Source organism: Schistocerca nitens, chromosome 10 (assembly GCF_023898315.1).
Source record: "Schistocerca nitens isolate TAMUIC-IGC-003100 chromosome 10, iqSchNite1.1, whole genome shotgun sequence".
NCBI classification, from domain to species: domain Eukaryota; kingdom Metazoa; phylum Arthropoda; class Insecta; order Orthoptera; family Acrididae; genus Schistocerca; species Schistocerca nitens.
This window is the reverse complement of record NC_064623.1, coordinates 34,273,714-34,297,364: the sequence shown is the minus strand read 5'-3', so window position 1 is coordinate 34,297,364 and position 23,651 is coordinate 34,273,714. Positions and strand designations below refer to the sequence as shown.

The 23,651-nt window shown below is 43.6% G+C and overlaps 1 pseudogene; it reads right to left on the bottom strand.

Moving 5' to 3' along the window:
* Positions 1-6,555: 6,555 nt before the first annotated feature.
* On the bottom strand, positions 6,556-6,673 carry LOC126210693 (5S ribosomal RNA; annotated as a pseudogene).
* Positions 6,674-23,651: the final 16,978 nt, after the last annotated feature.

Genomic DNA, 23,651 nt, shown 5'->3' with positions numbered 1-23,651 from the left:
ATGGTATGTACCCATGAAAAGTTACTATCCCTCCTTTCACATATTTTTCTTTGCGTCCGTAGCAACAACAGTAATTCACCATCGCTATTACACTATCAACAAACGGTGAAACACAACAAAAACTCTTGATATTATTAACTTCAAACGCTGCAGAAAGCACACATGCACAGCGAAATCCCGAAAAACAATTTCGTTGACAAACCTGACACGTATAAGGGCGTCGTGAAAGATGGCCATCTTTAACATCCGTCCGGCAGTTTTTAAATTATGCCAGCTATTCGGAACACCGACAACGGCTTAAGCGCTCATCGCCGTTGGCTTCCTGCGACATTTAGTGTGTCTCTGCAAAGGTTTTCTGCAGTTTCACGCAAAATTTAATGCAGACGCGTTGCTTCTCTGCCATCTCGAAATTCGCTAGGAGCGACACAACGGTCTACTCAGTACAGCACTGAACAATAAATAACCGACATACAACAATAAAACTTCTGGCAGCTACACATCAAACTCTGGTGTGTGAAGGGATGCCAACACTATTGGCGCGAAATGACGAATTTGAACAGACCTCTTATGTAGAAAAACTGTTGCACTTCTTTTCAATTCATGGTTATTCAAAAGAAACGGTAAGTTGTGCATTACAACTAGTAATCTACCTAATGTTTATTGTTTATTAGCAAATTTTTCGAGACGACATGAGTACAAAACTGTAAATAGGCTAATTCACGACATCCATCTATATCATGGCCATCTTTTTAAATTTTCGCCTCACTTTTTCTTCTGTCAATATTGGTCCTCAACTCATTTTCATGTTCTGAGATTATTTTTATTAGTATAAAATCTAAAAAGACGCAGTGTAGTTTTTGCTACTTTTGGTGCAAAACTGACATTGACAGAAGTAGAGTAGAACTAAATTGCAGATTTGGAAAAGCTTTTCTTCACTAAGAGAGATATACTTTAACACTTATATTGTATGGAGGATCTATAAGAACCCGCATACATATTGCCAAGGTTGTTTCGACTTCGCTGGAGAAGTTTCCGAGAAGCTCTTACACATCCTCTATACTGCCTCGATCTCTCGAAAAACGATTTCCATATTTTTGGAGCCATGGAGAAAGACATTCGCGGTAGCCGATTTGCTTCGAAGAGCTGCACGCCAGGGTACAATCATGGTTCTGTTAGCAACGCCAAACATTTTTACATGAAGGCATTCGCCATTTGTCTCGCATATGTTAAGAGTTATGGAGATTAATTTTGATTTAATAAAGAGTTTACTTACTTTTTCCCCAACTGTCTCGTTTCTGTTTGACCACCCCTAATACAATAAAGTCTGTCTCCCCGAAACTGTTCGCCCAGTCTGAATACAGACTGTGATGTCATCATAGCAACTATGGTTACTTAAGTTAAATCCTTCAAGAGGGCTAAGAAAGTATTTCCACTAGAAAGAGCAGATAAGAATTGTTAGCATCGCACTTAGACAATGAATTCAAATCATTTAGTTCCAGTATGATGAACGTATTGCAATTATGGGCAAAGTTTAAACGAACTGTAAATCGTGCTCTGGACTAATACGTGCCGAGAAAATGAATTAAGACGCAAAAGACTCCCCGCGTCTTAACAATGACATTCGGAAAACTTTGAGGAAACAAAGTCTGTTGCACCCTCGGTTCAAAAACTAATGCCCAAATACTGGCAGACAAAAGTTAGTAGAGAACCGTGTGCCTGTAAAAAGATCTAATCGCGAAGTTCGTAACAACTAACACCGTCACATCTTAACAAAAGATATTGCTGAGAACCCGAGAAAATTCTGCTCTTACGTAACATCGCTAAGCGGGCCTAAGGTCTCTGAAGTCATTCGTTGAATAGTCTTGTGTGACAATAGAAGATAGGAAAAGGAAAACCGGAGTTTTAAATTTCTCATTTAATAAATTGCTCACGCAGGAGAAGCCTGTAAACATAACGTCGATTGACCATCGAACAGACTCCCGTATGGAGGACATAGCAATAAGCATCGTTGGCGTAGAGAAACAGCTAAAAGATCTGAAAGCAAATAAGTCGCCATGTTCGCATGGAATCCTAATTCGGTTTTACAAAGGGTACTCTACGGAACTGGCCCCTTACTTAGCTTGCATTTATCGCGAATCACTTATACAACGTAAAACCTCAAGTTACTGAAGAAGCGCAGGTGACTCCTGTATACAGGGTGGTCCATTGATCGTGACAGGCCAAATATCTCACGAAATAAGGATCAAGCGAAAAAACTACAAAGGACGAAACTTGAAGGGGGAAACCACATGGCGCTATGGTTGGCACGCTACATGGCCAAACGGATATCAACTGCGTTTTTTTTAAATAGGAACCCCCAGTTTTTATTACATATTCGTGTAGTACGTAAAGAAATATGAATGTTTCAGTTGGACTACTTTTTTCGCTTTGTCATAGATAGCGCTGTAATAGTCACAAACATCTGGCTCACAATTTCAGACGAACAGTTGGTAACAGGTAGGTTTTTTTTAAATTAAAATACAGAACGTAGGTAAGTCTGAACATTTCATTTCGGTTGTTCCAATGTGATACATGTATGAACTTTTCATTTCTGAGGACGCATGCTGTTACAGCGCGATTACCTGTAAATACCACATTAATGCAATAAATGCTCAAAATGATGTCCGCCAACCTCATTGCATTTGACAATACGTGTAACGACATTCCTCTCAACAGCGAGTAGTTCGCCTTCCGTAATGTTCGCACATCCATTGACAATGCGCTGACGCATGTTGTCAGGCGTTGTCGGTGGATCACGGTACCAAATATCCTTCAACTTTCCCCACAGAAAGAAATCCGGGGACGTCAGATCCGGTGTACGTGCGGGCCATGGTACGGTGCTTCGACGACCAATCCACATGTCATGAAATATACTATTCAATACCGCTTCAACCGCACGCGAACTATGTGCTGGACGTCCATCATGTTGGAAGTACATCGCCATTCTGTCATGCAGTGAAACATCTTGTAGTAACATCGGTAGAACATTACGTAGGAAATCGGCATACATTGCACCATTTAGATTGCCATCGATAAAATGGGGGCCAATTATCCTTCCTCCCATAATGGCGCACCATACATTAACCCGCCCAGGCCGGTGTGGCCGTGCGGTTCTACGCGCTTCAGTCTGGAACCGCGTGACCGCTACGGTCACAGGTTCGAATCCTCCCTCGGGCATGGATGTGTGTGATGTGCTCAGATTAGTTAGGTTTAAGTAGTTCTAAGTTCTAGGGGACTGATGACCACAGATGTTAAGTCCCATAGTGCTCAGAGCCATTTGAACCATTAACCCGCCAAGGTCGCTGATATTCCACTTGTCGCAGCCATCGTCGATTTTCCGTTGCCCAATAGTGCATATTATGCCGGTTTACGTTACCACTGTTGTTGAATGACGCTTCGTCGCTAAATAGAACGCGTGCAAAAAATCTGTCATCGTTCCGTAATTTCTCTTGTGCCCAGTCGCAGAACTGAACACGACGTTCAAAGTCGTCGCCATGCAATTCCTGGTGCATAAAAGTTTGGTACGGGTTTAATCGATGTTGATGTAGCATTCTCAACACCGACGTTTTTGAGATTCCCGATTCTCGCGCAATTTGTCTGCTACTGATGTGCGGATTAGCCGCGACAGTAGCTAAAACACCTACTTGGGCATCATCATTTATTGCAGGTCTTGGTTGACATTTCATATGTGGCTGAACACTTCCTGTTTCCTTACATAACGCAACTATCCGGCGAACGGTCCGGACACTTGGATGATGTTGTCCAGGATACCGAGCAGCATACATAGCACCCGCCCGTTGGACATTTTGATCACAGTAGCCATACATCAACACGATATCGACTTCTTCCGCAATTGGCAAACGGTCCATTTTAATACGGGTAATGTATCACGACGCAAATACCGTCCGCACTGGCGGAATGTTAGTGATACCACGTACTTATACGTTTGTGACTATTACAGTGGCATCTATCACAAAGCGAAAAAAGTGGTCCGACTTAAACATTCATATTTCTTTACGTAGTACACGAATATGTAATAAAAATGGGGGTTCCTATTTTAAAAAAACGCAGTTGATATCCGTTTGACTTATGGCAGCGCCATCTAGCGCGACAACCATAGCGCCATCTGGTTTCCCCCTTCAAGCTAGACGAGTTTCGTTCTATGTAGTTTTTTTCGTTTGATGCTTATTTCGTGTGATATTTGGCCCGGTCACGATCAATGGACTACCCTGTATAAGAAGCGTAAAAGAACAACAGACCCGCAAAATTACAGACCAGTATTCTTAACGTGGGTTTGCCGCAGGATTCTTGAATATATTCCAATTCAAATGTAATTCAAATATAATAATTTTCCTTGAGACAAATCCCTCCAAAACCCAGGCGATCATTGTAGGCAAAACCACCCCTTCCTTCCGCCTCCTTGATTTCTACATCACCATCTATGGCCGTCCTATCGCCCTCACTCCCACCCTTAAGTACCTTGGCGTCACCCTCGACCGTCGCCTCTCCTGGACTCCCCACCTCCGGACAATCCAAGCCAAGGCACGCTCCCGACTCAGTCTCCTCAAGCTCCTCTCCGGCCGCACGTGGGGTCTGGACCCCTCCACCATCCTCCACACTTATAAATCCCTCATCCGCCCTATCCTTTGTTATGCCCATCCGGCTTGGATCTCCGCCCCCCCCCCCTTCCTTTTATAAATCCCTCCAAATCCTTGGATGCCATGCTCTCCGCCTCGCCTATCGCATCCGTCTCCCCTCCCCTACGCGGATCCTGTACGATCTCATCCCCTTCCCCCACCTCCTCCTTTTCCTTGAAAGGATACGGATCCTGTACACCTCCCGCAAACTCGATCCTCCTCACCCGCTCGTCTCCCCAATCCTCTCCCAGCCCCGCCCGCTGCCGCGCCTGTATGCCCACGTCCCACCTGGTCTCCATCTCTCCACCCTCCTTACCCTCTCCCAAGGTGGCTTCCGCCAGCTCCCCCTCCCTGATGATGTCCTCCTCCCCTCCATCTACCCCTCCTATCAACTTTGACCCTGCCCCACCCCCCACTTCCGGTGTCCTTTCCTTTAGGCACCCTCCCTCCCTCCCTTCTCTTCCCTTCCCTTCCCTTCTCTTTCCTTTTCCCCCGTCCCCTCCCTCCACCCCTCTTCCCCCGGGCTTCCCCTCCCCCTTCCTCCCTCCCCCCTTTCTCCCCTGCCCGTGGCATCTCTGCTCTCCCCTCTCCCTCTCCCACTCCCCTTCCTCCTCCTCCTCTCTTGGCATGTCCCCGGACTCGCACACGCATAGTGAACATTCGCGCGCCAGAGATCATCGCCATCAGTGTCTAGTGTGTGTGCTTCGTTTTGTGTTTCGTGCAGTTACAACTCAACTGTTCACATGTGCCGTCGCCGTTCTCCGTGTTTTGTGCGCCGTGTCAACAAGTGTTAGTGTTTTTATCGTCCAACGTGAACAGCTTCTTGTTTTTTGTTTTTTGTATCTACTTTCTTTGACCGCCATTTTTTGTATTGTCTGTGTCACCTCTATCATATTATTGTACCCCTTACGGCTGAAGAGCAGCGTATTATGCTGCTGTCAGCCCGCCTTGTATGAGGTGATTAAAATTACAATAAAGGAAAAAAAAATGAGACAAAAAAGGTATTTAGAAAACATGGCTGGCGCGAAACACAGCTTGCTTCTTATTCTCACATGATATCCTGCGAACCAAGGATGGAGGCTACAGACAGATTCCATATTTGTAGATTTCCGAAAAGCATTTGATACAATGCTCCATTGAAGAGTGCTAACGAATATGCGAACATAAGGAATATGTTCCCAGATATGCTAGTGGCTGGAAAACAGAACCAATTACGTTGTCGTCCACGGAGAGTGTTCATCAGAGCTATGGATATCGTCAAGAATGGTACGCGAATGTGTAATATCACCGCTGTTATTTTCTACACACGTAAATGATCTAGCAGACAGCGTGAGCAGCAATCTACGGCTGTTTGCTGATGATTTTGCAGCGTAAGGGAATGCGTGAGTGACTGTAGAGGGATACGAGATGACTTAGACATTGTTTACAGTTGGTGTGATGAGTAGCAGCTAGCTCTAAGTGTAGAAATATGTAAGTCAGTGCAGATGAGTAGAAAATGATACCCCTAATGTTCGAATACAACATTAGTAATGCGCTGCTTGGCACAATCACGTCGTTTAAATATGTAGGCGCAACGTTACAAAGCGATATGAGGAGGTACGAGTGTGTAAGGATTTTAGAAGAGAAGGCTACTAAAATTGGCTCGTAACACAAAATCCAAACTTGGAAGTCCCCCTAGCACTCCGTCTTCAGGTCACAAGCGGCTCATCGGGACCATCCGACCGCCGCATCATCCTCAGCAGAGGATGCAGATAGGAGGGGCGTGTCGTCAGCACACCGCTCTCCCGGTCGTTATGATGGTTTCCTGTGACCAGAGCCGCTACTATTCGGTCGAGTAGCTCCTCAATTGGCATCACGAGGCTGAGTGCACCCCGAAAAATGGCAACAGCACACGGCCGCCCGGATGGTCACCCATCCAAGTGCCGGCCACGCCCGACAACGCTTAACTTCGGTGATCTCACGGGAACTGGTGTATCCACTGCGGCAAGGCCGTTGCCGGGGAAGTCCCATTGAGCCACATTTTTTTACCACGTAGCGATGATTAAAAATTCCTGGCCTTTCTAAATCAAAACTATTTAAGCATGCGGGTGCAGCAACTAAAAGATTTCTGTGTTTTTCTGAGAACCGTATCCTGAAACTTTATATTTATTTCTGAAGTTATATTAGGGAACAGCAGGAAAGTAGGCCAAATTTACTTCTTCTGCTTCTCTAAAACTTAACTATTTCTTTTCCTGGACAGGCAGGCGACTTTAGATCCATTAGACAAACCACTTAATGAACTTGGCATAAACAGACATAATGTCTGATGGGATAATAGCAATCAGTGGTTTTACAATGTTACTTATAATCCGTCTTGATTGCATAAAATGTTGATATTCACATGTCCGGTTTCGGTTCTTCTAGAACCATCTTCAGATCTGCAATTTCGGTTACAGGAGTAACCCGTCCACACACAGCAACCTTCACATGCTGTGTTAGCATGTGGCGCAGCATGTGAAGGTTGCTGTGTGTGGACGGGTTGCTCATCATCATCATCTTGGACAGTTTCCAGCCACTGGCTGGGTCTGTCGGGAACACAAGCCTCTCCATCGTGTTCTGTCTTTCCACCATTCCCCCTCTTCCACCTTCGTCCAGTTCTCTCCTCTTCTCAACACACATTCCTTCACTCCCTTCACCCATCTATCTCTTGGTCTTCCTCTGGGCCTCTTCCCCTCTAGTTGCAGATTAAACATCCTCTTTGGAATTCTTCCCTCATCCATTCTCTTCATGTGTCCATACCACTGCAGTCTTGATTTTTCTATCCTGTCCTGTACTGGTTCCTCCTTTAGTCTTTCCCTCACATACACATCCCGCAATCTGTCTCGTCTTGTTACACTCAACCTGCTCCTCTGGAACTTCATTTCACTAGCCTGTATTCTACTTTTGTCGCTTTTGTGCATTACCCATGTCTCACTTCCGTATGCCAATATGGGGACAAAGTAGGTTCGGTATATAATTCCCTTGGATTTCTGTGGCACCTCCTTGCTCCAAATAAGCCCCCTAATGCATTTGTAGAACTGCCATGCTTTTCTGCACCTTTCATTTATTTCCATTGCGTTTCCCCCCTTACTTTCAATCATGCTTCCCAGGTACTTGAAGTTCTCTACCACTTGTAGTTTTTCCCCTCCACAAGTTATATCCACATTTGGCCTATTCTTCTTCCTTGTTGTGACAATTATTTCACTTTTCTTTGCAGAGAAATGCATTCCATATTGTGCTGCCGTTGCCTCCCATGCATCTAACTGCTCTTGCACCTCCTTCTCGCAATTTCCCCATAACATCAGGTCATCGGCAAAAAGCACTGCTTTCATTTTATGATCTCCAATTGCATCTCCCATAAGTCCAACCCCTCGTCTAAGTCGTGGGAGATGGGCAATGGCACAAAGTAGGGGACTGCCTATAGGGGCGATGTACAGTGGGGACTTCGTGTGCCCCAGGACCGCTACGGTAGCTGGGAAGGCCCTATGGGAACCCTGAAACGTGACGGCTAACGGGGCTCTGGTGAAGCTGCGATAGGCCTAGCAAGCCAGTAGTGGATAAATCAACTGCTTTTAAAAAGGGAACATGCCTCGGATCACGGAACGGATTTAAAGGAAACCGACCAAGCAATGGAAAAGGATTACGAGATGGTTTACGACTGGGCACCTTAAACGTAAGGACTCTAACTGGGAAGTTAGAAGAAATTGTAGAAATGATGGAAAGGAGGAAATTGGACATCTTGGGACTTGCTGAGACTAGGTGGAGATGAGTTGGTGAAAAACCACTAAGTAAAGGGCGGGTTACTCCTGTAACCGAAATTGCAGATCTGAAGATGGTTCTAGAGGAACCGAAACCTTTCATGTGAATGAACATTTTATGCAATCAAGACGGATTATAAGTAACATTGTAATGAACTTGGTACAGAAAGGTCCTAGGTTCAGTATTACTCCATTTTTACTGCGTTTCTAGCAGCTGGAAAACTCTTAGGAAAAGCAAACAATACTCTGATTTCCGTATCCATTACTCACACATCGCGACCAAATCCTGTAAAAGGGGTAACATCATACGGCAGCTGTGGAAACTAGGCACGTTCATGACGTGTATATTATTCTACATGCACAATACTACATATAATAGTCGTATACGTGGCTTTTCCCGCGACATGACTATTTGTTCTGTTGGGGTATAGTGTTCTACACTATTCACTAATTCTCTGCATGATGTCCTACTATGTCATAATATATCATGCAGGTTCCACAATAAATAAAAAAAGAAAGAAGACAAAGTTGTATTATTTCCAGTAGGATCAGGTCAGGTTGAGAACTCTATTGTCCAAACAAACCTCCAGGTTTGTTTGGGTACTAGCCCACGTCAGTATGAAACATTAAAACAACTAAAACGCCGACCTTCCGCCCTGAGGAGCAAAGTCGGTCTAAATATCGGCATTTTAGTTGTTTTCATTTTGCATAACGAGCCGGCCTAATACCCAAACTGACTCTGGCCCTGAAGCCTACGAACTCACACAACCAACGGGCTGGGCTGGTAGTTTGTCATGCGTCGTAGCGTCCCGGCTGGCCTGGCGTGCCGCTAACAACAGGAAGTCCGTACAGGCGTGGGAGGGTTGCGCCGGTGGGGTCGTGTGTCGAAAGCGGCAGAGTCTTCCCGCTATCAGCTTTCTGTTCTGCTGAGACCGAGAATGGTGGCTGCGACGCAAGCCACACGACTCGCAGCTGAGAGAATCTGGCGTCCTCTCCGCTTGGCAGGCACGGACGCGGTCTACAAAATATGCGAAGGACAACACGAAACCAGATATGAAATCCATACGTATTATAAAAATGGATGGACGTACGTTTGTATGTTTGTATGCTTGTACACTGATTTCAAAAATATTGTTCCACTGAGACAGGAATTTACAATTTCACTGTCCACATAATAGAGTCTTTAAATAGTAAAATGTCACCAATAGGAATTTTCTGTGATTTGTCCAAAGCATTTTATTGTGTGAACCATGACATTATGTTACAGAAATTACAATTCTGTGGTACAAATGGAATAGCATATGAGTGGTTTAAGTAATACCTACAGAACAGGAAGCAAAAAGTTTCCTTATATGGGTCAAGTGATTTAAATAAGTTTGCCACTTCATCTAACTGATATGAAATTACATTAGGTGTTCCGCAGGGTTCAATCATGGGTCCCCTTCTCTTCTTGATATATGTGAACGACCTCCCTCCCTATCTGAAACAGGAAGCTGAACTGACACTGTTTGCTGATGATACAAGCGTCATTATTAATCCAGTAAAAGAAAGTCAAATCGAAAATGATACAAATAAGGTCTTTGGAAAAGTCATTAATTGGTTTTCTCCAAATGGGCTTGCTCTAAACTTTGAAAAAATACAATACATCCAATTTTCTGCTGCAAAAAGTATAATTCCTTTAATAAATATAACACATCAACAAAAGTCACTAGACAGGGTAGAGCATACTAAGTTTTAGGGTGTACATATAGATGAGAATTTTAATTGGAAAATTCATATTTTGGATCTGCTAAAGCAACTAGGTTTAGCAACTTTTGCGATCAGAGTAATTGCCAATTTTTGAGGATATAGAAATTATTAAGCTAACATACTTTGCATACTTTCACTCTCTGTCATACGGAATAATATTTTGGGGTAACTCAACATTTAGACAAAAAGTATTCACTGCTCAAAAGAAACTGGTTAGAATAATGTGTGGGATTCATAGTCGCACATCTTGTAGGCATCTTTTTAAAATTATGGAATTCTTACAACAGCCTCAGAATACATCTACTCACTAATGAAATTTGATCTCAACAACAGTTTATAAACAACAGTGACATTCATGATTATAATACTAGAAAAAAGAAAGACTTACACTATCCTTTGCTCAACCTATCTTTGGCACAGAAAGGGGTAAAATACGCTGCTATAAAAATTTTCGACAAATTACCAGATGAAATAAGGTGTCTGACAGACAGCAATAATAGCTTCAAAAATAAATTGAAATCGTATATCCTTGACAACTCTTTCTATACCATAGATGAATTCTTGAATAGCAATAAATAAATCTGTAAACATAGTATATGCATTTTGTGCCATTTAAGAGAATGGGGTAAAAATAGAAATATTAAACTTTAAATCTGTATTGTATTATATATATATTAAAAAATTTTGTTTCATATGTGCATTTGTAGTGCACTTGACATGTTCCACATCATAGCGGCTACCGTACCGTGCGACTGATCAATGGAACACGCAACCAACTAAGTAACTAACTAACTGAGATGAGAAAAGCCATGGGATACCTCCTTTTGCCCAGTGTAGTAGAACAGCTCGACATGGCATGGACTCAAAAAGTTGTTAAAAGTCCCCCACTGAAATATTGAGCCATATCGCCTCTATAGATGTCCATGATTGTGAAAGTGTTGCCGCTGTAGGATTTTGTGCAGGAACTGACCTCTTGATTATGTACCACAAATGTTGGATGGGATTCATGTCGAGAGATTTGGGCGTCCAAATCATTTGCTCGAATTGTCTAGAACGCTCTTCAAACGATTCGCGAACCGTTGTGGCCCAGTGACATTAAATTTCCAGCGTTATTTGAAAACATGAACGCCATGAATGGCTGCAAATGGCCGCCAACTAGCCGAACACTGCCATTTCCAGTCAATGTTCGGTTCAGCTGGGTCAGAGGACAGTCCTCGCCATTATGGAACCACCACCAACTTGGTTTGTTGACGACTTGGGTCCATGGCTGCGTGTGGTCTACACCACACCCGAATCCTACTATCATCTCTTACAAACTAAACTCGGGACTCATCTGACCACGCCACGCTTTTCCAGTAGTCTAGGGTCCCATCGATATGATCATGGACCGGCCGGAGTGATCGAGCGGTTCTAGGCGCTACATTCTGGAACCGCTCCACCGCTACGGTCGCAGGTTCGAATCCTGCCTCGGGCATGGATGTGTGTGATGTCCTTAGGTTAGTTAGGTTTCAGCAGTTCTAAGTTCTAGGGGACTGATGACCTCAGAAGTTAAGTCACATAGTGCTCAGAGCCATTTGAACTATTTGATATTGTTATGAACCTTGGAGAGGCGCTGCAGGCGCTTTCGCAGTAACAGATATGTTCGACGTGCGTCCCACATTGATTTCTGCGGTTGTTTCACGCAGAGTTGCATGTTTGTTAGCACTAACAACCCTAAGAACCGCCTTTGCTCTCGGTCGTTAAGTGAAGGCAGTCGACCAATGTGTCGTCCGTGGTGAGAGGTAATGCCTGAAATTTGATATTGTCAGCACACTCTTGACACTGTGGGCCTCGGAATAGTGATTTCCCTAACGAATTCGAAATAGAATGTCCCACGCGTCTAGCTCCAACTTCCATTTCGCGTTCAAAGTTTGTTAATTTCCGCCATGTGGCTATAATCACGTGGTTAACCTTTTATCATGAATCCCCGAAGTATAAATGACAGGTCCGCCAATACACTGCCCTTTCATACATTGAGTACGTGATTCTAGCGCCTTCTGTATACGTGCGTATCGCTATCCCATGATTGTACTCACCTCTGTGTATAGGTGATTTGATCCCGACAACCGCGCGACACCACAGAATAAAACTAACTAGTTATCCTTATTGCCAGTACTGTGGAATGGTTGACACTGCCATACTTTAGACTGCTCCAGAGTTACAGGTCTATCAACTGGATAAAATTTAAACGTACACATTTGGCAAACCCACTATTGTAATCTTTATTTATAACACACTGTCCAATTTTATAATTGGCAAATGTATCTAAAGAGCTTACGGCACATTCACATGTTGGGGTGGCTACTGTACGCAGCGATAGCTACAGTATGACTCTGGTAGAAAAATGAGCTAGTTTGCACCATATTTTAAGTACGTGCGACGATACTAAGCTGATTTTGTATATATTTTGTGAAGACGCCACTATGGATTTACTATATTACAAGTTATAAAAGAGATATGCCTTGTCATATTCTAAGTGCATGTTTTCACACCCATGAAAGTATTCTCGTTATGCCATATTTCACTGTACTAAGACGTAACTGTGCACTTGTTGCATTTCATTTCCCATATTTTGTTGCAGATATTAAAATGGTCATTGCTGACCAAAACCGCAATCTAAGAACCAAAAGTTCTCTGATCAATGACAGGTCACTGTTTTAATCCACGACCATGTCACAAATTATGAAAATTTACGTCAGCTTGGCCTCGCAAAGCTGAGAGTAGTCCGTACCAGTCCCGCTGAGGAAAACTATGGCAGTAGCGGGAATCGAACCTGGGTCCTCTGCATTACAGGCTGACCACTTTTCTTCCTTCGTTTTCTTCGTCACTGTTGTAGTCACATGAATACTTCACTTGGTTATTTTAAACTGAAGCGCCAAAGAAACTGCTACAGGCATGCATATTCAAATACAGAGATACGTAAACAGGCAGAATATGGCGCTGCGGTTTGCCACGCCTAAATAAGACAAATGTGTGGTGCAGATATTAGATCGGTTACTGCTGCTACAATGGCAGTTTATCAAGATTTAAGTGAGTTTGAACGTTGTGTAAGTCGACGCACGAGCGATTGGACACAGCATCTCCGAGCTTTCGATGAAGAAGTGGGGATTTTCCCGTACGACCATTTCACGAATGTACCGTGAATATCAGGAATCCGGTAAAACATCAAATGTCCGACGTCGCTGTGGCCGGAAAAAGATCCTGCAAGAACGATACCAATGACGACTGAAGAGAATCGTTCAACGGGCAACATTCCAAATTGCTACAGATTTCAATGCTGGGTCATCAACAACTGTCAGAGTGCGAGCCATTCAACGAAACTTCATCGATATGGGCTTTCGGAGCCGAAGGTCCACTCGTGGACCCTTGCTGATTGCGCGACACGAAGCTTTACGCCTCGCTTGACCTCGTCAACACCGACATTGGACTGTTGATGACTGGAAACATATTGTCTAGTCACACGAGTCTCGTTTCAAAATGTATCGATCGGATGGACGTCTACGGGTATGGAGACAACCTCTTGAATCCGTGGACCTTGCTTCTCAGCAGGGGACTGTTTAAGCTGGTGGAGGCTCTGTAATGGTATGGGGCGTGTGCAATTGGAGTGATATGTGTCCACTGATACGTCTAGATACGACTGTGACAGGTGACACGTACGTAAGCATCCTGTCTGATCACCTGCATCCATTCATGTCCATTGTGCCCCCCCCCCCCCCTCCCCTGACGAACTTGCGAACTTGGGCAATTCCAGCAGGACAATGCAACATCCCACACGTTCAGAATTGCTACAGACTGGCTCCAGGAACACTCTTCTGAGTTTAAACACTTTCGCTGGCCACCAAAGTCCACAAACACGGCCGCGCGCGATTAACCGAGCGGTCTCAGGCGCTGCAGTCATGGACTGTGCAGAGGTTAGAGTCCTCCCTCGGGCATGGGTGTGTGTGTTTGTCCTTAGGATAATTTAGGTTAAGTAGGGTGTAAGCTTAGGGACTGATGACCTTAGCAGTTAAGTCCCATAAGATTTCAGACACATTTGAACATCCACAGACACGAACATTACTAATCATATATGGGATCCCTTGCGACGTGCTGTACAGAAGAGATCTCCACCCCCTCGTACTCTTATGGATGTATGGACAGATTTGCAGGATTCATGGTGTCAGTTGCTTCCAGCACTACTTTAGACATTAGTCGAGTCCATGCCACGTCGTGTTGCGACACTTCTCCATGCCCGTGTGGGACCTACACGATATTAGGCAGGTGTACCAGTTTCTTTGGCTCTTCAGTGTATTACAGAAGGCAACCAGCCCTCAGCCCGAAAAGGAGGGCTGAGCTACTGTGGTGGAAATTCTCAGCTACGGAAGCACAGAGGTTGTTGTTGTGATCTTCAGTCCAGAGACTGGTTTGATGCAGCTCACCATGCTACTCTATCCTGTACAAGCTTCTTCATCTCCCAGTACCTACTGCAACCTACATCCTTCTGAATCTGTTTAGTGTGCATCTCTTGGTGTCCCTCTACGATTTTTACCCTCCACGGTGCCCTCCAATAGTAAATTGGTGATCCCTTGATGCCTCAGAACACGTCCTACCAAATGGTCCCTTCTTCTAGTCAAGTTGTGCCACAAACTCCTCTTCTCCCCAATTCTATTCAACACCTCCTAGTTAGTTATGTGATCTACCCATCTAATCTTCAGCATTCTTCTGTAGCACCACATTTCAAAAGCTCCTATTCTCTTCTTGTCCAAACTATTTATCGTCCATGTTTCACTTCCATACATGGCCACACTCCATACAAATACTCCCTGACAGTTAAATCTATTCTCCATGTTAACAAATTTCTCTTCTTCAGAACCGCTTTCCTTGCCATTGCCAGTCTACATTTTATATCTTCTCTACTTCGAACATCATCAGTTATTTTGCTCCCCAAATAGCAAAACGACTTTACTGCTTTTAGTGTCTCATTTCCTAATCTAATTCCCGCAGCATCACCATACTTAATTCGACTACATTCCATTATCCTTGTTTTGCTTTTGTTGATGTTCATCTTATATCCAAGTTTCAAGACCCTGTCCATTCCGTTCATCTGCTCTTCCAAGTCCTTTGCTGTCTCTAACAGAATTACAATGTCATCAGCGAACCTCATAGTTTTTATTTCTTCTCCGTGGATTTGAATACCTACTCCGAATTTTTGTTTTGTTTCCTTTACTGCTTGCTCAATATACAGATTGAATAACATTGGGGAGAGGCTATAACCCTGTCTCACTCCCTTCCCAACCACTGGTTCCCTTTCATGCCCCTCGACTCTTATAACTGCCATCTGGTTTCTGTACAAATTGTAAATAGCCTTTCTCTCCCTGTATTTTATCCCTGCCAACTTTAGAATTTGAAAGAGAGTACTCCAGTCAACATTGTCAAAAGCTTTCTGTAAGTCTGGAAATGCTAGAAACGTAGGTTTGGCTTTCCTTAATCTTTCTTCTAAGATCAGTCGTAAGGTCAGTATTGCATAGAGGTGAGCAGCATAATATTGCGGTATCAGAACACCTTCTCAGTTTGCTGGACACAAAGTGATACGTTGATCTTTGATTATCGTGACACATGTAATATTCGGCACATAGAACGTTTGACATTTTCGCTCTTCAAATGCTGTTCCACCGCGGCAGAGTCCGCAGCAGTGAAACTGGGGAGAAGCGGCAGGCTTTCTCGTGGTAGGGAAGCGTTGTTGGGTGGAATGGTGGACGTGCGCAGGTGTGCCGTGTCGGGCGGGCGTAAAACGGCTTTACGACAGCCGCAGGGAGGGTGAGGAGGGGGGGGGAGATGTTTATCAGGGTCATGCTGGCGCGTTAGAGGAGCGTCAGCAAGAACTCCGGGCAGATATTGCTCGTCTGAAAAATCTCTCTTCTTCTTCGTCCGCCCTTTTCCCGTTTCTCTATGATGTCAACATTAAGGGGACAGACCAGGTTAGTATTTTTTTTCCTCCCAACTTTTTTATCGGCATGAAAAGTTCCTTAGAGAGTCTATTTTTAAGATTGGTTCACATAAATGTGCCATAAAAGTTAGAATTTGTCAAGAGCGCGGTTTACGGCGTGGGGGTCTGGTCCATCCGAGCGATCTAATGCAACCGATATAATACCATAATACTTAACGGCGAAATAGGGATCCTCGTAGTTGCGGATAGTACCACAGAAGGCATTAGCATCAACTAAAATATTATACTCTGCAAGATTTCTGCTTGTAACTTGTTTACGTCAAAACTGAACGCGAGTGATTGTCTCGCGTCTGCTCAACTTGTCATTCTGTTTGTTTTTTATATGGAGTAAAACGTGAGTGCTTGGTAATGACGAGTATATTTATACGGACAGAAAAGGTTCGAAAAGTGAACCAAACTGTGCAAATGTGCCCCAATTGGTAATCGGATAACAGTTAACCGATATAATTTTCTCAAAATCGGAGTGCTTCGTCATCGGCGGAAATAAGGCTAACGGTACGGTGTTGGTATTGCCGGTTATAGGTTTGCTCATATTCAGTACTGAAGAACACAAACTGAAACTTTAAACGCTTATCTTTTCAAAACAAAATTTTTCAAGTTGACGGAAGCTGCAAGTAATGAAATACACATGCAATTGCATTATACCTTTTTGTAACTAGTGACTCGTTATTTCGGTTTTTATAACGACTTTCTTGTCGAAAATGTTGGCTTCTATTCAGAGTGTCTCCAATTTGTTAAAAGCCAGTTTCCTTACACATGCCTATGTATTACGTTAGGCAATGTCGTCAGTTTCAAAGCAGTTTTTTTGAAATTTTGTTCTAGGTTAAAAACTGTGAAGTTCAGAGCTCCCACCAAGCACTCACTCACTCACTCCACGGAGACATTGCGTCGATGTCGTGTAGTGTCCCCTCGGTGCAAGTTGTTTACTTAAAAAAATACATAAAACAATGTTCAGGGTGTGCAATAAAGGTCTGATCTGGCAGAGGGTTCATCGAACCATTTTCACACTACTTCTCTACCATTCCACTCTGGAATGGCGCGTAGGAAAAAGGAACGCCTAAATCTTTCCGTTCGAGCTCTGATTTCTCTTATTTTATTATGATGATCATTTCTCCCTACTTAGGGAGATAATAATTTAAAATTTCAACTTTTTTTTGCTTTTTTCATATATACATTACAAAACTCTAATTTTCTTGCCATACATGAAGGAGTTCAAATAACGCAGAATGCACACTTCATAAATTGCATATACACAGTTGCTTAAAATCAATCTACTGTGTGTAACATATCAAGTGGTACACACCGTTGTCAAATACGTCATTAAGGAAGGTAATTGGAGGGGCATCAATAACTATTTCTTTCACTGCTGACGTCATTTCCAAAATTTTGGAGAATGTGATATATTCTAGAACAGTATCTTACCCGAGCAACAATACCCGCCAAAAATCATAGTTTACATTTCAGCAGAGTTGCTCCGCTAAGAATGCCGTTTACATCTTGACCCATCAAATTTTACAAGCATTAAATAAAAAAATAGCGCCGGTTAGTATTTTCTGCGACCTATCGAAGGCATTCTATGAGTCACAACGTTCCTCTAAAGAAACTGAAGTTTTATGGAACTGAAGCTATAGCCAACTAATGGATAATGTCATATCCAGTCAAAAGAATGCAAAAAATTGTACTTAGTAATTCTGCAATTGTAGTCTGGAGACGCTATTCTGAATGGAAAGACATCACACATGGGGTTCCCGAAGACTCAATCGTAGGTGTACTACAGCTCCTCTATGTATACCATCTTCCATCCAATATATAACAAGCAAAATTAGTTCTTTTTTCAGATAAAACTAGAATTGTAATCAATCCAAACACACATATAGCAACAGAAGAAATTGTAAACAAATTTATTGAAAGTTATAAAACAGGACATATTCAGTTCCACACATCTAGTGGTACTTCACCGAGCATAAGTGTAACAGATGGTGAGGAATTAATAAATAGGTTGGAAAATCCAATACTCTTAGGTGTCCGTACCGTTGAGAACTTAACTGGAAAAAGTGCCTTTTTAAAGTCCCAAAACAAAGTTTGCCGCTCTGAGCGGCCGTACGGTCTAGGGCGCTATGTCACGGATTGCGCGGCCCCTCCCGCCAGAGGTTCGAGTCCTCCATCGGGCATGGGTGGGTGTGTTGTTCTTAGCATAAGTTGGTTTAAGTAGTGTGTAAGCCTAGGAACCGATGATTCAAATCGTTCAAATGGCTCTGAGCACTATGGGACTTAACTTCTGAGGTCATCAATCCCCCAGAACTTAGAACTACTTAAACCTAACTAACCTAAGGACATCACATACTACACCCATGCCCGAGGCAGGATTCGAACCTGCGACCGTATCGGTCGCGCGGTTCCAGACTGTAGCGCCTAGAACCGCTCGGCCACCCCGGCCGGCTAGGGACCGATGACCTCAGCAGTTTGGTCCCTTAGTAATTCACAAACACAGTTTTGAACTTAGAATCGTTGGAAATTTTAGGGAGAGACAAATCAGTTGACATACTACGCCACTTAAAGTGGCAGATGAGTTTTGCTACTTGGTCAGCAAAATAACTGATGATGGCCCAAGTAGTGAGGATATAAAAAAAAGAATGATAAGAACGTTTCTGAAGAAGAGAAATTTGTTAACGTCGAGTATAAGTTTAAGTGTTACAAAATATTTTCTGAATAAAAACAAAATAAAAAGAGAATAGAAGCTTTACAGTGTGGTGCTACAGAAGAATACTCAAGATTAGATGGACCCATCGTGCAACTAATGAGGAAGTACTGAATGGAATTGGGGAATTAAGAATTTTGATGCACAATTTGACCAAAGGAAGAGATCGGTTGGCAGGGCACAATCTAAAACATCAAGGGATCACCAATTTAGTATTGGAGGGAAGTGTGGAGGGTGAAAATAGTAGAGGAAGACCAAGAGATTAAATACCGTTAGCAGATTCGGAAAGACTCGAAGATGACGAGGCTCGCACAGGATAGGGCCGCATGGAGAGCTGCATCAAACCAGTCTCTGGACTGAAGACCACAACAACAACGAGAACGAATGTTTCTACTATGCTTCTAAGATAGTAGTGCGAGAGCTGAAGATAAATAAGGGAAGACGATAGATCAAACACGGGAGGTGATATTCTCTGTGCTTATCGGCACGTTGCCGTGATAACTGTTCGAAGGCAGGAGTGGTGTGGATGGAAAAGCAAACAGCACGAAAGTATTGCATACAAGCATTCATCGCCAGTTGCAGATGGCATGAAGTCTTATACGAGTGTCTTTTGAATAGGATCACCATAATCGAGTGTGGGAAGTTTCAGTAGTTCTCTGACTAATTTTTTTTTTTTACACTTCCGTAGTTAATGAGGTGACCCTCACACTTTCTTCGAGACTGCAATTGTGTCTTCAGTCCAGGCTAAGTGATGGTTCAGAATTATCCACAATTTTTTTGCTGAAGAATGAGTTTAAATAAGTTATACAGAACTGCAACCAGTCACTTTTTTGAATAATTATGTTTTATTCTACGAACCGGTTTTCGAACCTTTTCAGGTTCATCTTCAGATGGTTTCAGGAAGTTACATCATTACTGGTAGTAGCATAATGCTGGGTGCTGGCTTGCGACGGTCTCTAAATGTTAAAGCCATCTACTGCTAACATAAATCAGTACTTTTATACATATTAATTTTAGCTGGAACAAACAGAAGCTGCCTTTACCAATATTCCAGATCACTCTAATGTAAGAATAAAAATAAGTCAACAGTCAAAGAACTTTTGTTCATGATTTTGAAATATGAAGCGTACAGCCATACAAACAGCTTTATTTAGTATATTACAATCACTATAACTCTTATACATACACCTTTAGCTAAAATAAACAGAATCTGCTCTCGACAATACCCCAGATCATGTTAACATAAGCCGGCCGCGGTGGTCTCGCGGTTCTAGGCGCGCAGTCCGGAACTGTGCGACTGCTACGGTCGCAGGTTCGAATCCTGCCTCGGGCATGGATGTGTGTGATGTCCTTAGGTTAGTTAGGTTTAAGTAGTTCTAAGTTCTAGGGGACTAATGACCACAGCAGTTGAGTCCCATAGTGCTCAGAGCCATTTGAACCATTTTTTGTTAACATACCAACAGAAATAAGTCAACAGTTCATCTGAAGATTTGTTATTAATTTAAATATAGAGGCCCCACTCATACAGACAGCTGCATCTCATGCAGATACAATAACTCTTTATTATTGATTCTTTGGTATTCATGTTAATGCCAAAGATGATAATTGATATATATTTAAAAAAAATTGCTTAACTGCCTGTAATATACACTGCTGGCCACCGTAAATGCAACACCAAGAAAGACAAGAGGTAGCACAACAAAATTTATTTTGTAGATAACATGTTGACCAAATATCAAATGATTACGTTTACAGACGTCTGTGACATGTGGTTCCTGCCAGAATCAGTAGCCAGAGTAGCCGCCATTGTTGGAGATCACCGCTGCCACACGTCTCGGCATTGAGTCAAAGAGACGTTGGATGTGTTCCTGGGGTACAGCAGCCCAAGCAGCTTCCACACGTTGCCAAAGATCATCTGGTGTGGCAGCTGCGGATGTAATCTGGGTCACTCGTTGAGCAACCATGGACCACATGTTTTCTATCGGCGAAAGATCCGGAGAGCGAGCCGGCCAGGGAAGCAATTCAATCTGGTTATTGACGAAGAACCTTTGGACAATGCGTGCCACGTGTGGTCGCGCATTATCCTGTTGAAATATGCCTGTGGCCGAGCCCTGAAGGTAAGGAAGGACAACTGGCTCCAGCACCTCGGATATGTAGCGCCGGCTATTTAAAGTACCGGCATTGGCGTACTAGAGGCGTGCGAGAGTAATATCCAATACCGCCCCATACCATAATACCCGGTGCAAGACCAGTGTGGCGGTGCATAATGCAGCTGTCCAGCATCCTCTCTCCACGGTGTCTCCACACTCGAATCCGACCATCGTGGTGCTGCAGACAGAAGCGTGCCTCGTCAGTAAAGACAACGTCATTCCATTCTGCCGTCCACATCCGTCTGTCATCACACCATTGGCGACGGAGACGTCTGTGGTTCTGTGTCAATGGTAGACGAAGCAATGGACGTCTTGCGGACAGACCACTCTGCTGTAAACGGCATCGAATGGTACGCGCAGACACTGGATGATGCGTTACAGACGCAATGTGCTGTGCTATGGTTCGGGATGTCACCGAGCGATCCGTCACTGCCATGCGCACAATTTGCCAATCAGCACGTGCAGTGGTGCACCGAGGTGAATGCGATCGACCATGTCGGTCCGTCGTACCCTGCTGCATCCAACGGTCACATATCCGCATTACAGTTGTTTGGTTTCGTCCAACACGACTAGCGATTTCTCTGTATGATAATCCACAATCTCGTTAAGCCACTATCCTTCCTCTGTCGAAATCGGATACTTGATCAAAAGATGTTCGCTGTTGTCTACGAGGCATAACTGATCTTCTTGTGAAACAACCACAAGGTAAACACACGTGCCGAACGTACACTCGTCGAAATCGCCAAGCCTTAAATGGCGCTATGAGGTGGCGCCACAGACGCGCGTGATGTGCATCTGCGCTGAAATTCTAATCAGTTGCATATCTCATCGCTGCAAACCCATGGTGTAAATTTCACTCGATTCGGATGCTTCCTTCAGGGTGTTGCATTTACGGTGGCCAGCAGTGTACAATTAGAAATAAGATATCAGATCACCTGAAGTTTGTTTTTGTTGTAATTTATTTATTCATATTATCTTGTGCTCTCATGTTATCGCCATTCCGATTAAAATACTTGCCCTTATATCGACTTTAATATATGTAAAGAATAACAAATTACATCTCTGTACAAAGTAGGCCTATGCCATATCTTTCTGTCAAGATCTTTGTTCCAAGCAACAGTTGTAAAGCGCATGCTGGATGCTGGAAAACTCTCGCTGTCACAGTGTAAATTAATATAGTTTGTGTGGAAGTGTGTGTCCTTATATAACTACTGGACATCAAAATGGAGGCAGACAGATGGACACTAACCGAAAAAATCCGCCTATGCTGTCGCAAGCCAGCACCCAGCATTATGCTACTACCAGTAATGATGTAACTTCCTGAAACCATCTGAAGATGAACCTGAAAAGGTTCGAAAACCGGTTCGTAGAATAAAACATAATTATTCAAAAAAGTGACTGGTTGCAGTTCTGTATAACTTATTTACATTCAACATACAGTCACGGTTCTAAAATATCCGTAATGGATAAGCATAATCTGAAGAGTGAGTGATGTGGGTAAGTTCAGATTGGCGTAACAAGGCTAGGTGGGGTGAAGGTGAGGGGTGGTCTGCGGCCACAGGGGATAAGGGATTTAAATCACAGAAGAAGAAAATGAAGGTGTTGATGCAACATATACTGGTCGACATGAAAAGTTGGAGGATCCAGAGTGGGAAGAGAAAATCACTGAATCAGGTTGACAGCGTGTGATGTCATTTCAGTGATTACAAAATCTGATAAAATTTTCAAATGATGTCCATTTGTTAGTCTGACTCTCCCTATGGCCTGGATGGATACACCTGTGAAGAGTGTCATCAAGCAGTGGGTACCCTCCATTGAAGCAAGCTAGCTCGTAATTGCTGTGACTGGTAGCTGATACCTTGATTACTGGGACAGAGTTGAAGTCCAACTGGTTCCGTACGTGTTCTATAGGGGACAGATCTAGTGGTCGGCATGAAAAGTTGGAGGATCCAGAGTGGGAAGAGCAAATCACTGAATCAGGTTGACAGCGTATGATGTCATTTCAGTGATTACAAAATCTGATAAAATTTGCAAACGATGTCCATTTATTACTCTGACATTGCATCCCCCTCTGGCCTGGATGGATACACCTGTGAAGAGTGTCATCAAGTAGTGGTACCCTCCATTGAGGCAAGCTAACTCGTAATTGCTGTGACTGGTAGATGATATCTTAATTGCCGGGACAGAATCGAAGTCCAACTGGTTCCGTACATGTTCTACAGACAACAGATCTAGTGATCTTGTTGACCAAGCGAGTGCCTCAGGATCACACAGAGGGTTCTCAGAGACGCCTGACATGTGTACAAGAGCATTGTCCTGTTGAAAAATGGTGGCACGAGGCTGTCACAAGAGGACGCAGGATGTCGTGACGTACCGTTGTGCAGACAGAGTTCACTGTATCATTACCAGCCGAGACCTAAAGTTCATGCCCGATCGCTCGACACGCAATGACACCAGAAGTAAAGCAGCTGTGCCTCTCCAAGTAACTGGGAGATAGAGGCCTCTCCCCTGGGCACCGCTATGCTCACCAACAACAGTCACCCGTTATAAGGCAGAGCCGTAATTCAACTCTGAACG